The sequence below is a fragment of the Megachile rotundata genome, chromosome 14 (assembly GCF_050947335.1).
Source record: "Megachile rotundata isolate GNS110a chromosome 14, iyMegRotu1, whole genome shotgun sequence".
Classification (NCBI taxonomy): Eukaryota; Metazoa; Arthropoda; class Insecta; order Hymenoptera; family Megachilidae; genus Megachile; species Megachile rotundata.
The window spans coordinates 12,009,059-12,024,701 of NC_134996.1; the positions used below are offsets into that span (position 1 = coordinate 12,009,059).

General features: G+C 39.9%; 1 protein-coding gene across 2 annotated transcripts in view; it reads left to right on the forward strand.

Annotated features, from left to right (window-relative positions):
• Positions 1-77: 77 nt before the first annotated feature.
• DAAM (disheveled-associated activator of morphogenesis-like protein) overlaps positions 78-15,643 on the forward strand; it is a 41,020-nt gene continuing 25,454 nt past the window's right edge. The window contains exon 1 of one of the 2 annotated variants that reach the window (XM_076539837.1): positions 78-760. The gene's annotated coding sequence lies outside the window, so the exon portion shown is untranslated. Of the gene's footprint in view, positions 761-9,317; positions 10,065-15,643 lie in introns of those variants that run through there. The other variant, XM_076539838.1, reaches the window with a different exon arrangement.

The following is a 15,643-nucleotide window of genomic DNA, read 5'->3' on the forward strand; positions in this document are numbered from 1 at the left end:
CCCGACTTTTCTCGGCTCTCGTGTTCCTCGTATCGACGCCAGCGTCGCGACGACTGATCTCGTTTCCATCGCGATGTTTATTCATGCTTTGTCGTTCATCTCGCAATCAATCTCTCATGGAAGTTTCTACCTCTGAACTGTGTACGATGTGAACCTAACCAACGCCTATTCGACCGTCGTTCATAATTTCCTACTCCCGTTTCGAAGGGAGAGGTTCATTGAGGTTCAGATCGCGTGACGTCTAGACATTCTGGATACTCTATTTTGAAGACTTAATCTTGAAGACAAGGGAGGACCACCCCCTGCTCCTACTTTCATTTATACTACATTCTTGTAACATTAATCTCTGGATATGTCACGTTACGTGTTACATCACATTAAGTGGATACATTAAGTGTTACATTAAGTGGCTACGTAAAGACGTAAAATCTTGAAGGGGTAAGGAGTTAGAGTACCATCATAATCTTGAAGTCATTCTTATATTTGTACTCAAAGTAAAAATTCGACAATATTCAGAAAGATTCTGAAAATTGAAGAGGAAGTTTATTTTTAAATCATATCTGCAGACTGTCGATTTTAATTGTTGAGACATCGAGGTTGTCAACAAGATCGTGGCATTGGTGAAGCATGACCGCCAAGCTGAAGTGCATCGCCGCGTGAGAAGTTACCGGGACATGTGCCTTTTGCTCTTCTATTGATCGCCGCGTCCCGACGCGACCACCGGATCCTGACGTCTCGGGATCGCGACCTACGAGAGACGGTAAGTTTCTGCTTCGAACGTGTCCTACTTGCTATCTAGAGCTGCCAAAAATAAACTATAATTTCCACCGATATAGCTCCGAAACCATTTTCCAATAAATTCTACATTGGATCTAACCCCTGACAGGTTGATGACGTTAAATATTTATCGGCCGATATAGGTTTTAGTCATGTGTGACGTACAAGTTTAAATCATATGACATGTAGGTTTAGGTCATATAAGTGACATGTAGGTTTAAGTCATGTATGTGACATACGAGTTCAAGTCATATATATGATATGTAGGTCTAAGTCACATATGTGACATACAAGTTCAAGTCATATGTATGATATGTAGGTTTAAGTCATGTATGTGACATACAAGTTTAAGTCATATATGTGAAATGTAGGTTTGTGTCACATACGTATGTAACATCTAGGTTTGAGTCACATATGTAACATGTAGGTTTGAGTCACATATGTAACATGTAGGTTTGTGTCACATATGTAATATGTAGGTTTGAGTCACATATGTATGTAGCATCTAGGTTTGAGTCACATGTATAGCATGTAGGTTTGAGTCTCATATGTATGTAACATTTAGATTTGAGTCACATGTATAACATGTAGGTTTGAGTCTCATATGTATGTAACATTTAGATTTGAGTCACATGTGTAACATGTAGGTTTGAGTCACATATGTAACATGTAGGTTTGTGTCACATATGTAATATGTAGGTTTGAGTCACATGTATAACATGTAGGTTTGAGTCTCATATGTATGTAACATTTAGATTTGAGTCACATGTGTAACATGTAGGTTTGAGTCACATATGAACCATGTAGGTTCGAGTCACATATGTAACATGTAGGTTTGAGTCACATATGTGACATACAAGTTTAAGTCATATATGTGACATGCAAGTTTAAGTCACATATGTGACATACAAGTTTAAGTCACATATGTGACACACAAGTTTAAGTCATACATGTGATACATACATATGTGATATACATGCATGTAAGTGTATGTCATATTCATACCAGAATTTTCGGAACATCTGAACATTTACAGTTGTACAGCAATGTGGCAATTAAGGGTCAACCGATGTTAGGAACTTCGAAATGCAACATTACGGATAATCGATACTCACAGAACATATATCGGATCCTTCAAATTCGTAACGCATTAGCTCGTAAAACTTGCATGACGGAATCTGTGTCAACGGTCCGCACAAAGACGAATTGACATCAGTAACAGCGTAATACATAGAATTATCCCGCTTTCCAGCTTGATTTATCGACTCATCATCCACTTATGAACCATCGTTCGATATATTTACCCGCACGCGTTAGCCGGCATTGTCCGAGACAATGTTACAACGTCGTTACGGGCTAACGTGGTTTATTCAGCAAAACGCGAATCGCGAACACGTGCGTTTGTAGTTATCACGAATGTGTATATCGAAACGGTGCTTCGAGTTCAAGTTGGCCGGAGAAAGTCGTAAATTTAGAACTCGAACCGATGGGAGAGCAGTAGGGTGATTTAAAACGACGCTTAGCGAGGCCGGCACCGACATTCGAGCCACGATTATAGTCGTTACATCAATCAGGACCAACGAATGGACGTATAATCTTGGTAATAAGAATCCGAAGCTACATACAATTCTAAGCGGTTGATTGCAAATCTTCTTCGAAAAGAAAATGCCACCTGAATTTCCCTAAATCAAGTGAATTTCCCTGGTTCAAATATTATACCTAAAGGGACTTTCGTTACGCAAGCACAGTTCACGTTACCGGCTTTCTCTGACACTTTCGATTTGAAAGGGAAGTTATGTCTCTATCGTGCGTTAACCACTGATTAGCGTCTCTTTAGCTACCGATAGAGTTCGAGCAGTTTTCATTAACGTTACAAGGAATTTCCATTGTGCTCGATGTCGAACACGCACACTCAATTAACGCTTTCTTTTAATTGCTCTCTCGCAAACTGTGAACATCCTTTCTGCAGTCTTACAATATTTGTGGATTAACAGTCCATGTATTTGTGATAAGTATTCTGTTGGTTAAACATGTCAATCCTGTATTAAGGAAAAAGAGCAAGCTATTTAGCATTAAGGATTCACGCTCAACGAAAAGGTTACATTCTTCGGGAGATTTTCACATTCATTGGCCGAGTTGGAAGATTTAGAAAGTATCTACAAAAGCGTCGTTGGAAAAAGAAAAATTCCAGCGTTTAGTAATATGAAGGGTTAAAGCTTCATAAGGGTTAAGCTTCATAACGAAAGCAAATAGAAACATTTTTAAAGCATAATTGCAAAAATTCTTTGTACAATTGTACGGTTTAAATATCTCCGAAGGAAAGTATGCCAATATTTGGCTTCAAATTAAGTCTCCCACAAGGAGCGTATTTTCCAGAGGTTCCAAAAATCAGTCAGTTTTAACCATCGTATATTTTTACAAGTGCAGACTTCGTAAATCATCAGTTCAGAATTTATTGAATTTATTGAAAGAAAAATGTTCCGCGACGTTGGCCATGAATCTTTTCTTGTCGCTTCCACCTTGAAAGATAAAATGTTTTACCATGACTCCATCCGTTTTGGTACAGATATCGACTCCGCGGACGACTCGCTAACCCAAATGATAAACAGCGCATTGCAAGAGGGCCCACTGACATTTTCAAATGTCAGTGACTACCTACACGAGTTCTACACGTAGGCTACTCGTGTGCGACGTTGTGGGACACCATTGTCCCAGCGGAAATTTTCAGGAAATTAGTTCGACCTCACAAATTAGGTATTGAATTAAATTCGTGTAAAGCACGAACAGTAAAAAGATTCTACTGGCACGCTTATGAGAGGAAACACGTGTTACGGCTACTGTAAATATTTAGAGGCGGCATAGGGCCGTTTTCTTAGGCTCCCTTTTCTATTATTTATTTTCTCGGATTTCTTTTGCATTGCATCACATGGGAATTCGTTCAGTACCTTCGTTTCACAGGGACAAAATGTTAACCCTTTGCGCTCGAACGTAATTTGACTGTTTGCAAACAGCAACTTTAAAACTTAATTAAAAAATTAAATGAATTCTCTCTACTAATAATTTCCACTATTGTTTGTTTCTCTATGTTTGTACATCACACGTGTCATATTATAGAATCAGTTAAAAAATGCTTGTTTCGTATTATTAAATAAAATGGTGACTGAGAGTCACCCCTCGAGCGTAAAGACAATATAATTGAAAGAGGGAGGAAGGAAGAAGCCGTAAGAGCATTTCGAAATTGGGTCGATCGATTAAAAACAAGAATAAATTCGGTGGCCATGCGCTACTATGTGTCCAATTGAAGGTACAGTTAGGTATGCGTTTGATAGCGCGTTCGACTGTGCGATCGTAAAGGCCAGTAAAAATCGTAATAAGCGCTCCGTGTACTTCTTCTCCCCGTGTATCGCCATCGTAATTCTCTTCTCACCGTTGGCTACCGTGCACGCTGAAAGTCACATTATAGCCTCGCAGCAAGAACAAACCTCGTCCGGTGGGTAGAAAAAAAGAGCGAAGAACGCAGGAAGATTCTTGAGCGGAGTTTCGCAAGCTTGCTCGAAAACGCGTTGTTAAATTTATTCCTTAGAAACTTTCGCTGTGTTCATCGTGATAACGATAATAATTGGTGCTGTATAGAAATTGCAACAATTTGCGTTTCGACACACTCTCATTAGGTCAGCGCGGGTTACCACACACGCGGAGCCATAATCTAATTGCCGTAACTGTTAAGGGAACAATGGGGCAACGGTATCATTGGTAAGCGACTGTGGCCAGTGAAAGTTTCGGCGTTTCCTTCCGAAAACGGAAGGTACTTTTCACCGGTTGCTTAATATCTCTGTGCGTGAATATCGATCGAAAAAGACTTAGCGGTAAAGAAGATTCTCTATCAGCCTTTATTACTCTATCGTTACGGTCTCTAATTAAAACGATCGCTAATGATTGCAAAACGCCAATGGAAGAATCGTAACTCTCCCGAGCGAATTTCAAGGGCCTCGAGCGTTGCTCGACCGGTAGGCCTTGGTTTCATTCTAATTTCCGGATGATACGTCGTTTAAAGTTGGAAGATAGCTAGCTCGAGGGCTCTGCCTACCGTGTGCCATTCATCATCGCGGCTCCAATTAAACCACCTCCAGCCTCACCTAGTCGTTCACTCGTTAAGGCTGCTTTAAGAGGATTTTCGAGCCACCCATTCTCGTTGTGCATTATGCTGATTGTCCATTCTGAGATTACCGTGTCGCCGAAGAAAGCTGGATTTCCTGCTCTAAGCGACAATGTTGCTTCCCGACAGGTTGACAGAATCCATTTTCTGGATGTATTAGGCTGTTGCTAGAAAGTACGGAATGTATAGGAAGTCCTTGGAGATATCCACATTCTTACATCCTAACCTCAGTCGTTTGGTAGACCAGACAAACTAGGCTGAACATTTTCAAACTTACGTATGCAAATGTTTTGGTGTTGCAACGGTATAGCCGATCGAAGTAGCCGACACGTACTAGGCTTCTTTTAAGTTGGCAAGACGAGTCAATAACGAACGATAAACCGCTGTCTTCTAATCAACGTTCGTCCAGCCATTCGTTAGCGAAACTGCGCGATAAAATCGATAGGCCTGCATCCCGACAAGAGCAAAGAGCGCCATGTGGGCTATCGGGCACAGCTGTCAGCTCCCTGCTCGAGTGTATGTATCGTCGTACGCCCTTAAGCTCCGTTCACAATGCCGAGTGTGCTACACATCACTTTATTGTCGGAAACACTGTCAGCGGTGTGAAATTCCATATGAATATTCAGCGGACTTACAATGGCGATCTTCCACGTTAAGTGCGTTTTAAAATCTATTCATCTTTTGGGGTAATTTATAGTTTAATAGTTAAACTGTATTAATGCTAAATTATATTAATAGTTTAATAGCTAAACTACATTAATAGCTGTAGTTTCTAAATTATTTCGGGTTTGCATTACAAGTATTTTTGACGTCACATTGTCTCGATATCCTCAGTCCAAAACTGTTCCTATGGCCATCTTGTGGAACTCATAACTAGTTTACCTAAAGTGCTAGCTTCTAAATTATTGAGAATGTGAGGCACGAACATAATCGATTACAAGTCACTATAACGTCCCGAGACACCAGAGGTTAAGGTCGTAGTGACTTATTCAGAGCTATCGATCCTCGTAGCCTCATTATTGTGAACGGTGCCTAAAGATGGACCATAGCACCTACCCATAGCATAATAGCCTTAGTGTTCGCAAGGTTTGCACGACGTCTGCCAAAATATTGTAGTCCCCTGCAAAACTTGCAGTCTTTCAGAAGGCGAGACAATGACGTCATTGAAAGGAAAGGGGCACGATAAGGAGCACGAAGGCGGTGCGGAGGTGGGATATTAAAATCCTGATTCATACCACCCCGGCGGAACGAGAAATACTGCAGCTGTCCTTTGATAAACAGGAATTTCTATCCGTGTATAATCATCCGGCGAATGCAAACGAGAATACGGAATCTTTTATTAGCCTGGTGCATAGTTGACGACGGGTTCAAGCGCATGATGTCATACTCGTTAAAAATAAATTAATCGGCTATTCTGGAAACACGGAGACGAAGTACGCGGCTAATCTCCTCGGCATACACCCTGGAAGGTGCGAAACGTGTGCAGACTACTCGAGACGAAACAATGAGTCACGTGAACGAGAAATCGATGGCAAGAAACACGGTGCTTGACTTCTCGAGTTGCACTCGGTCCTAGGTTGCAATAACAACAAGGTCTTCTTTTTTCGCTAAACGTTCCAGGTAATTCCATCAACAAGTAAAAAGCTTCTACATTTTTCTCTTCTGATGCTTACATACAGAGTTCAAGTCCACTACTTCCATTTTTAAAGTGATATTAAAAGGGATATTAACTGTGGGATACGATAGGATATTAACTATGAGACATGAAAAAAATCATTGAACTTAGAATTTAGTCTCTGAAGCGATCGAGCACATTTTGTCTGAAGGAAGTCTTTTAATAAATTGAAACAATTCGAAACGTCCCCGGACTGTTCCTTTGAAAATGTCTCCTCTTTGTTCCGCGGAGTAGATTCCGTTTCCCCGAGGATCTCCAGGTCGGACTTTCTCGGAAAGGATCGACGCATCCCTTTATGGAATGTTCATTTGGTCGCATTGCCATTTCAGCGGACCAACCGACAACCCTTGTTAGGAGAAACTGGCATCAAGGACACCGCTAGTCTCGCCTGTTACTTCGTTTAGCCTCGTTCAAAGTTAACCTTCTTGCTGCGGTCGATAAAGATATCCACGTGATCGTTTCTTTCCTCTTGAGGTTTCCAAGTTGTGGAAACAATTGTGCGTCTGTGTACGTGGGGAGTCATGGGGCTTTTTTTGGGTTCCTTAATAAGGTTGTCAAGGTTGCTTTAATTCTTGGGAAGAAAGGTTTCTTAACGCATTGTGTAACAGGTATCTCTTCAAGTATATTTAATATTTTCTTGCTATCTCTTATTTCAATCAGCTATGTTTGAAATTCATGATTGAAAATCAGCTATGTTTGAAATTCATGATTGAAAATCAGCTGTGTTCTAAATAATTTTAACAATCAAAATTTTGTATCAAAAATCATTCTTCTAAAAAACTGTGAATTTCGACGAAGTGCAAACTTTCGACTTCACGCTTCTCGTTAAGCGAAAGTGTCGGATCCTTTGAATCTAAAAGGCGTTCCGTGTCAGAGCATCGTCCCGTTCCTCGACGAAATCACGACCGTCACGGCTCCTGTCCCTAATTGTCGTCAATTGCCGCCAATTGTCCGACCCCTCCTGCAATTTGCAGCTAGGTCGCGCGTCATCGCCGCTCGTCGCAAAATCGTTATGCACGCGCTGCGTGTTCGTTCGCGAACAATTAACCATAGCGATACTTGCTCGCGTGTTACGATAATGCACTTTCGCTGAAACAGTTGCTACATCGTGTTTCCTAATGGTTCAAAAAATATTTATAGCAGTTGCATAGAACGTTTGTTATTGAGAGCAACATTTTTGAGACACCCTGTATTGGCTGGCAAGAACGCGCCCAAAACGTGGCTGGGTTGTTCCTAATAAACCATGAAACGATTCTAATTACCACGTTGCTATGGGGCACGTTGCACATGGGGTGTGGTGGCGCGTCAAATTAGCATTGCATTTCCGGTGCAAAGTAAAATAGTTCGCTAATACAATTTTTACATTTTCAATTTATGTTTACTTTCAGTTTAATATACTTTTAGTTTGTTCAATGAAATTTGAACAAATTTGTTTTTTATTCGCAAATTCATCTTCAATTGTTCATTGAATTACCACTCAATTCCACATTGTTTCATATCGCGATCAGCTTTCTAGTTCGCAACCTCACACATGGAACCCCATGAAACAATGTCACGAAGTCGATCATGGAAAGCATGCATCAACGCGTATGCATTATGCATCTCCCGGAACCGCCCTAATCGCTTCGACGTTGCTGCCCTCGGCGTTCCTTTCCCTCGAGCACTACGTGCACGCATCGTCACGCAAATTACATCTTGCACCACGTCTCCACGCAATCCCTATGCTCGCTCCATTTACCATTTTCCAGTTACGATGTCCGCAAACACTTGAAACGCCCAACAACGATCATTGATAATAAAACGCTAATAACAATCTGCACAAAGGCGATTACCGAATGTGATTACCACCCAAATATCACGTGTGAATCTTCTACATACTTGTATTAGACATGTTGCAGTGTTGCAACATACATTTCATAATTTTTCTCTGGTGCAGTAAGAATTGTGCTGCAATATGTATATCATACTAAATGTATGTATATCTGCATATGTACATATATGTATATGTTCATGTATGTATATGTATATGTATATGTATGTGTATGTATATGTACATGTATGTGTATGTATATGTACATGTATGTGTATGTATATGTTACATACATATCTATATATATATGTATATGTATGTATGTCAGTATGTATATCATACTCAGTAATGACACATGCATAAAATTATAGAAGAGCATATGTGAACATATGTGAAATATGCATTTTTCTAAATTGTATCATTACCGTTATATGTATATGTATATGTATGTATATGTATGTATATGTATGTATATGTATGTGTATGTATATGTACATGTATGTTATATACATATCTATATACATATGTATATGTATGTATGTCAGTATGTATATCATACTCAGTAATGACATACGCATGAAATTATAGAAGAGCATATGTGAACATATGTGAAATATGCATTTCTCCAAATTGTATCATTTCCTACTAACAAAACATTGTAACCAGGTAATTTCTTCTACAAAAATGATGTAAGCTAAACTACATCATAACTCAATGAAGAGATGTGCATGATTGAATAATTTTGTAGAAGTTTCAAAACGTAGGCCCAACGTCGAAGGAAATGAAAAAGAAAGAAAAGGGAAACAGGGTCGAAATTGGTACGGGTAAAGTGGCAAGGTGGAGGGGACTGACAGATGTTTGGTCCATGGCACGAGGGCTCCAGTCCCCCATGGGGTGCCGCGCCATAAACTACCCTCTGGCAGCGATTCTCTTTCGTGCAGGCTGTAGCTGGACGGCAAACTCGACGACAATGGCCTCCTCTGCTTCCGTCCCTTGTGAGCCGGCCTTAAGGGCCACGTGACACACGGGAACACGCATTTTCACGCATACACGCCGACCCGCACACAAAGGCTCGCTGAATTCGCCCCGGAGACTCCGAGTATCGTGGCTCGCCTTTTGCCACGTGCGCGTTCTTCGCCGATGGAAGACGCGCGAGAATCGCGAGAATCCCCAGATTCCGTGTTTCACTGTGAATCATCCGCGAGTTGCTTTCGTGCTGCTTCTGTTGCGAGTGCGGGATTCGGGGACTATTGATCTGCTGGGGTTCTTGGGGAATGTTGGATATTTTTGAACCGGTGCATCTTGTTGATTGAAGATTAAAATTTATAAGAGTGAAGACATTTATAGAAGTGAAGACATCTGTAGAAGTGAAGACATAGGAGTGTGGAGTACAAATACTTCAGTATGCCTGATTACTCCAAATCGTGACTGCTCCAAATATCAATTTCATGTGGAATATTCGACACAGTGCACTAGATTTGCATCTGCCTATAAGTTGTCACGAACGTCCAATAAGTGTGCTAAGTGAACTTTAATGGTACAGTGATTAAGGAATACAGTGACGTGGAAGTTTGCTTTCAATAAATGGATTGCACAGGATTAGAACTCATGAGATACGTGTTGCACGCGACTATCCCTTGCGCCTCGTAAGTGTGAACCGCCTTTGTCGGCAATCTAATACGTACGAATTTAACCGGTACAATTGGAGGATGTGGATCATTTTTTCATCGACCACATATGAAAAGTTATGATTCGGAACAGGAAGGATATTGTTACGGTTTAATTAGACAATGTAGCGAATATAACATAGAAGATGAGTTGGTCAATTGCACAATTGTTTTATTTCTCGATTTATCTTACGCAGCCGTGCCAAGCACCGATCTTTCCGGAAGTGTAAAGTCACCGATCGGTATCTAACGTCATCGAGTTTCACGATGCTGTCATACAGGAAAATACCGCAAGTTGGACGCAATAGACTCGGTTTCAGTATCCGATGTATCCTCTCGGTATCGAAATCGTAACACGTGCTACATCCACGTGGAATTTTGTTGGATACGTTTTACGTAACGAAGATGTGTCGTTAATTAATGACCGACGGTTTTACACTTACGGAAATGGAAAGTGACGATCGAATTTTACACGCGGTGTAGATTCGCTTGATTAATTCCTGGTCTTGAGTTATGGACGCGAGTTTCCCCTAGAGACTGTTACGAAAATCACCGCTGGGACATCGTTTACCATTTAAACGTCTTCCGCAGCGGGTTACGAAACGAGGATTCCGGTATGCCTGGAAAAGTTTCTATCGCCAAAGAAATTATATATACTGCAATTCGATATACTGATGTTTCAGTGAAATCTAAACAGTATGTCAGAAAATGATTAAATTTTAAATTTAAATTTTTCTTCAATTTAAAATGTTCCGCTACTTTGTCGACATACTGTGTATAATTCAAACATTCTATAGATACTCAAACATTCTATAGATACATTCCTATAGTTAATGTATCTATATATTCCTATAGCTAATGTATCTATAGAAGAATGAGGAGAGAATGCATCAAATAGCGAAGCAAGGGTTGAAAGTAAGATAAGAGCAACGGACTGTTATCCGTTTATTTCCAACTAGAATCTCGGTATTAAGATGCCTAATGGGTTAATCCATCACCAGGGCTTCGTCAATTAGGGACACGTTCCTGTTTCAGGGAATGTCGGAAAGTACAAGTTGCAGGTTGTCTAAACCACTTTCTTCACCCACGTCAAGGTTAGGATATTTAACTTTTGCTTTTGCCTTTTAATTTCCGAAAACTGGTTCTCGTTAACGAACGGTTATTTTGCTCGAACAGGCTCGATTTCTGACCGATACGGATTAGATCTGATCGGCGTTTTGAGGTCGTTGAGCGGCTTGGAAAGGCTGCGATTTTTATCAGCAAAAACGTGTGGGATTTTATTGGCGCTTCGAGTCATTAGACTGCGGATGTTTATGCAATTATAACGTTTTTCAGTACGCGGCAATTAGTATCGGTCAAGAACTTGAAGTAACATTTGCAGGTCACTCGAACAGAAATTCTCCTCGTTGCAAAAAGCATGAAATGAAGCTAATGATAGAGCTAGACAAAAAATGTGAGTGCAAAGTCCTACTAAAATTGATTATTTGTATTTTCTAAATTCACGCACGATTAAAAGACATTTTGATCCTACTCTCACTTCGCGATATCCTCGTAAACTTCCACGTTAGAATGGGTAACCATTAAATCCACATGTCAGTGAATATTAATAGGATCAAGTTCTTGCCGTAGTTTATCGCCGTCATTAATGCGAACATAATTGGAGAAACGTACCGAGATATAAACTCTTAGATGTTTGTCTATTAACCATTAATTCCTTCCACTTTATTCCGCAGACGCTGGATTTTCAACAGGGACAAAATTTCAGGCTAATAAATTCCACTAATTGCTACCGCGCTTCGGAAGCTGGTAATTGACTGGTAATTGACTCGAACGAGGCCATAAATCACGGGTCGAATCTAGCCATTTTGTCCTTTCGGAATATTTTAACGCTCCCTGACAAGTTAGACTCCTCGGGGATTCAGTGACGGAGGATCTTATCTTGTTAAATTGTTGTTAAAAGACTTGTGGATTTCTTTGAAGTAGCGAGACTAACGGGGCATGTTTATTCGCGAAGCTACAATTAAACGCAGCGATGCTCGGAAACACGGAAGCGATTCTTTTCGGTATAAATCGTCGGCTTACCTGCCGCGATAATCACTGGTTGCTAACGAAGCAAAGGTTCTTGTTGCTTCTGCATCGAATAATTCTATATCTCGGGGACTTCTAACGGTAAACCGATTTCTAATCATTTGTCTGTTGTTTCGGAACCCAATTTCTCGCCTCATTTTCCACGCTTTAAGATATCAGTTTGTACAAAGGATGTTAGCTAAGCCCTCGAGCCGATAACACTATCGATTTGTCTCGTTAAAGTACCGTAAACTGGACGCCTTTTTTAATCCTCTTAGCGAAGAAATCGCCCGTGAAAAATGCGATGTCGCAAAAAAACCTGGCACAAGTAATAAGCGATCGCCTTAATGACTGCCTCATCGGAAATTTTTTTTATTCAACGAAGAGGTCCTCAGCCAACAGGAATGCGTTCACAATTTTTCAGCTGTCAGAACGCGGAACAGCCATGAATTTTCGCTCCTTCTGTTTTTTCTGCGCTCAGATGTTATCGGATCGATTTATTAGTCACAGGGGGCTGCGTTTCGTCAAATGGGGAAGCTGTTTATCAAATACTGATGTTTATCTGATGCATACGTGGAATGCAGCTTCCCCTTATTCAGCTTAATGAAAATAAATTTTAAGCTAATTTTGAACAAACTTATATTTCATTAACTAACATACAATTTGATAATTAAAGTTGAACTTGATTTTACAGGTCATAAATTGGCGATGAGAGTCAAAGTTCAACTTGATTAGACAGATCAAAAGTCAAAGTTGAACTTGATTTTACAGATCATAAATTGGCGATGAGAGTCAAAGTTCAACTTGATTCGACAGATCATACAGTCAAAGTTGAACTTGCTTTTAGAGGTCATAAATTGGCAATGAGAGTCAAAGTTCAACTTGATTAGACAGATCATAAATTGAGAAGTAAAGTCAAAGTTGAACTTGATTTTACAGATCATAAATTGAAAATGAGAGTCAAAGTTCAACTTGATTCGACAGATCATAAAGTCAAAGTTGAACTTGATTTTAGAGGTCATAAATTAGTAATGAGAGTCAAAGTTCAACTTGATTATACAGATCATAAATTGAGAATTAAAGTCAAAGTTGAACTTGATTTTAGAGGTCATAAATTAGTAATGAGAGTCAAAGTTCAACTTGATTATACAGATCATAAATTGAGAATTAAAGTCAAAGTTGTACTTGATTTTACAGGTCATAAATTGGCAATGAGAGTCAAAGTTCAACTTGATTCGACAGATCATAAATTGAGAATTAAAGTCAAAATTAAACTTGATTATACAGATCATAAATTTGCAATTAGAGTCAAAGTTGAACTCCATTATATACATCATAAATAGAATAAAAAAAATTACTCTCTGAAAAAATATGAATCTTATATCTCTTTTTAAGAGTCACGTGACCCGTTACTTAAGAGGTTAGACTCTCCATCCAAAAGAAAACTCCACCTCTTCTCCCCCGAATTTTCCTTAAGCAACGCCAAGTCAAAAGTAGAGCAACTTAGATTGCCAGAAAGGATAAACTTTCAAAACCAGCAAAATCCACGATTAATCGAGCAAAAACTTTGAATCTTGCCAAGAATCTAGCAAAGACGGATCTGAAAGCTTCCGATTGAAATGTAAATAACGCCGAATTATAAGATGTAACCGGGTTTTCTGTTTTCTTTTCTCCACGTTTCTCTTTCTGACCATCTCCGAAAATCGTGAACGCGAATAACCGAGGCTTGCATCGCGAAAAAGTCTGCGGGATGAAGAGGGAGAAGCGTGCGAGGAATAACGAATGCTTGAACTCGTGCCAAGATCTTCCACGCGGTAGAGTCATCCTCGTGAGGGAAGAAGCGACGGAAGCTCGCGATTGTCCGATAGATTTTCAACGACCGGAGAAATTGTTCGGATCTCGTCTTTAGATCCGTTATCAAAATGGAGAAATATCGGAGACGTACATCTTTGCTTATCTGATCGGAATTTGTCGGAAAGTTGGTAGAAATCGCTGGACACTTTGTAGTTGATGCATTTGGGGGTTCTGGTTTCAAGTTTTAAAAATTCTGATTGCTGGACATTTGGGTCTAGTTACAGTTTTAGGATTCGTTGTATTATTTCGGTCTTTGGTTGATAGAAATAGCAAAACATAATTTAGATTGTGATCGATACATTTGGGGTTAGGGGTTTCAGCAAGTTTCAAGAATTCAGATTGCTGGACACTTAGATTTATTTACAGCTTCAAGAGGATTTGTTATATTATTTCGATCTTTGACATTTGGTAGAAATTGCAAGACGTACTCATAATTTATATTGTGGTGTCGATGGATTAGAGGTTACTGGTTTCCTCAAGTTTCATGAACTCAGATTGTTGGATATTTGGGTTTATTTATAATTTCTATAGGATTCATTGCATTATTTCAATCTTTGAAAGTTGGTAGCAGTTCTACAAAATCTACACATGATTTAGATTATTGGTATCGATGGATCTAAGGTTACTGTAAAGCTTCATCAAGCTACAAGAGTTCCAAATAAATTGCTGAATATTTAGGTTAATTTACAGCTTCGATAAGATTTGTTGTATTATTTCTTTGATTACTAAAAATCATGCAAGACGTATAATTTACATTGTTGGATTTAGAGTTACATTGACTTTGAAGAATTATAAATTCATTGCCATCTGAGTTAACTTTGCAATTTTTTTAATCTGATTCGTGATGTTCAGCTACGAACAATAATACTAATCAAGTCAAATTCACAGTCAGTCACATAACAACTTAGTCTGCAATATTATAGTTATTCCCGACCGCATCCACGAAATGGTATCGAAGGGCTAAGACGTTCTGAGCTGACAGACTGGCATCAGTCCAGCACCGAGGGAGTAATCGTACACCGCTTGTCATTCGAGTTCCTCTAATTAAATCATGCATTGTAGGGATCGATCGCGAATCACTGTAAGGTCAGCGGACCTTCTAAACGGAGATTAATCGCCCTCGAGAAGTCAGCTAGAATTTCACCGAGCTTCGTTTACTTCTTGGACGAAATCGTCTGGGTATCGCGGAGTCGGTGCTATTATTGATTTCGTCTGGGCCTAAGGGTTTCCGTGCTCCACCCACGAGTCCCCAACTTCGTGCGTGACTCATTGGTAAGATTCAACCGTGAATTAGAGGCGCGAGGAAAATTTAGCCGAAGTTACCGGGGAGTGATGATTCAAGGATTGGGTGACAATGCCTGACGAAACCAGCATGGTTCTTTGGGGATTACCTTCCGTTCGATTATTACTTTTGGAAAGGTTCGGTCTTGAGATAGAAAGTTGCAACTGTATACGAGGAAAGGTAAGACCTCCAAGAGTCTGTGTCAAGAATTGTCAGCGAAGACCCCGTGACTAATCAGCGAATTGACCTTATATCCAGGAGCATCCAGATGAAACGAGGGTTTGTGGTCAGATTTCTACGAACGCGGTAGAAAGCGGGGTTGATAAATGAGAATTGCCAACGAATAGAGGCTCGC